Source organism: Octopus bimaculoides, chromosome 16, assembly GCF_001194135.2.
Source record: "Octopus bimaculoides isolate UCB-OBI-ISO-001 chromosome 16, ASM119413v2, whole genome shotgun sequence".
Taxonomy (NCBI): Eukaryota; Metazoa; Mollusca; class Cephalopoda; order Octopoda; family Octopodidae; genus Octopus; species Octopus bimaculoides.
In genome coordinates this window covers 22,570,717-22,573,474 of record NC_068996.1, presented here as the reverse complement: position 1 = coordinate 22,573,474, position 2,758 = coordinate 22,570,717, and the positions used below count along the sequence as shown (strand labels likewise).

The 2,758-nt window shown below is 39.2% G+C and overlaps 1 protein-coding gene across 1 annotated transcript in view; it reads right to left on the bottom strand.

The window, feature by feature from the left end:
- The window catches only part of LOC106870287 (palmitoyltransferase ZDHHC5), a 153,307-nt gene that overhangs the window by 50,097 nt on the left and 100,452 nt on the right, over positions 1 to 2,758 (bottom strand). The window lies entirely within an intron of this gene.

Below are 2,758 nucleotides of genomic sequence, written 5' to 3'. Positions count from 1 at the left end.
ATATATATATATATATATATATATATATATATATATACACACACACACATACATAAAACAAATAGGAAGGGATTATCCATCTCCCTCATAGCCTTACCTAGCCTTACAAGTTGTATTCTTTCTCTATTTTCTCATTTCACCCCTTCAGCCAAAAGCAAATAAAACTATTCCATTCAGATACTAACTATCACTCTCTCCCTCCCTCTTTTCAGCTTCATACTCTTCTTGATACCTTAGTACTCCCCCTCCAATACCAACTCTCATTCATTACTGTACTAACCACTGCTATCTTGACCCCCAAGCTACCCTTCTACCCCCTGCTCTCAATCTCCCTCTATCTTCTCTCATACCTTAGTAATCACCTTCCGTCACTGAATTAAACACTTTCCCTACCTCAAATAATTGCCATTCCTTCTCTTACTATCTCAACTTCCAATAATTCTATAGCTACTATCCCTAAATTTTGACACCTATACACAAACCCAACACAATAGACTACCTTTCAATTACCATCTATCCAACCCCTCCTATTCACCTCTTAATTCTCCACCTCTATTACTAACTCCTTTAATACACTCATTATTAACTCTCTCACTCTTCCTGAACTAGCTCTCTTTTCTCCTCTCATAATTCTCTGTCTCAACACCTCCCATAGCCCCACCAACCTTCATATTTTACCCCTCTAAAACAGCTGCTAGCTTTCTACATTTAATCCTTCCATCTTTGAACTTCTCTGCATGTAAGCTCTTCTCTACACTGATGACAAAGGCTCATCTTATCCAATGTTGATTGCATCCATCATGGCTGCATATTATGATGATCTACATCTACCAACATTATTATGGATCTTTGAGCCCCTAGAATAAGTGGTTGGACTTCTAACACCATTCTTCTAACCCTTTAATTTTCTGTCATTTGTACTCTGTGGAAGTTGAATCTTTTACTATATCTATATATTCATACTTAAATATTCATCATCTGAAAGTCTCCACCCTTTGCTTTCTCTCGTTTTGCATGTATACATATGTTTCATATCCAAACAATTATATTTAATATATCTAATTTGTTTATCCACATAAATGCCTCTACATATATACACTGGGTCATCTCATAAATAATGCGGTTTTTTCAACTGCATGAACTAAAAGTTATAGGGGAACAGCATAAACTACTTGCATCAACTTGCTATAAAAGCAGGTAGTAATTTTACCTTGTCCTTATTTTTAGTGCAAGTTTTGAAGAGTGCATTTAGATTTTAACAGTTATTTTTTCAAAGCTATAATGGAAGTAACAAAGGAGCATATTTCGCATATATTGCTTTATGAGTTCAATAAAGGTAACAATGCATCAGAAAATGCGAGGAATATTAATGCAGTATATAGGAATCGGACAATACACATAAGCTGGAAACTATATCTATGTATGCGGGTGGCACGTAAAAGCACCTACTACACTCTCAGAGTGGTTGGCGTTAGGAAGGACATCCAGCTGTAGAAACTCTGCCAAATCAGATTGGAGCCTGGTGTAGCCATCCGGTTTCACCAGTCCTCAGTCAAATCGTCCAACCCATGCTAGCATGGAAAGCAGACGTTAAACGATGATGATGATGATGACATATATATATATGGAAACTATAGCCTAGAAGACAAGCCTCATCCTGGTAGATCTATAGATCTTGACAAAGATGTCCTGCAAACTCTCGTGGAACAAAAGCCCCATCGTAACTGTTGAGGAACTAGTAGAGAAGTTTGGATTTGGTCATTCAAGTCAGCGCTAGAAGAAAAACAACCATCTTTGGTTTCAAGACAAAAGGTGTTCTTCCACCATGATAATGCTCGGCCACATACAGTGAGGATGACATTCCAAAGACTGGAGAGTTTGAATGGAAAACGATGCCCCACACACCATATTCGCTGGATATTGCCCCATCTGTTTACCATTTATTCCACAGTCTTCAAAATCATTTGGACAGAAAAATATGAATTCTGTAGATGAGGTCAGAACAGTACTGGAGTATTTTTACTCACGGCCAAGTGAATTTTGCAAGTCTACCAGATAAATGGAAGAGCATTGCAGAAAATGAAGGAGAAAAAGAACTTTATCTTAATTTTGAAAAATAAAAGAGGTATAAAAAAACCGCATTATTTATGGGATGACCCATCTGTAGAAAAGGCGTAGGTAGAATCTGCCACACTCCAGGGAGAAAAACTAGAAGTAGTTGATAGCATCCACTACCGAGGTGACCAAGTTTGTAGCGGGGGATGGGTGCACTGAAAGTGTAACTGTTAGAATAAGAATAGCCTGGATAAAGTTCAGAGAGCTCTTACCTCTGCTGATGACAAAGGGCCTCTCATTCAGAGTAAAAGGCAGACTGTATGACACATGTGTTCGAACAGCCATGCAACATGGCAGTGAAACACGGGCCGTGACTGTTGAGGACATGCATAAGCTTGCAAGAAATGAAACCAGTATGCTCCAATGGATGTGTAATGTCAGTGTGCATACTAGACAGAGTGTAAGTACCTTGAGAGAAAAGTTAGACCTAAGAAGCATCAGTTGTGGTGTGCAAAAGAGACAATTGCACTGGTATGGTCATGTGGCAAGAATGGATGAGGATAGCTGTGTGAAAAGTACCACATCCTAGCAGTTGAGGGAACCTGTGGAAGAGGTAGGCCCAGGAAGAGCTGGGATGAGGTGGTGAAGCACGACCTTCGAACTTTAGGCTTCACCGAGGCAATGACCAGTGACCGGGACCTTT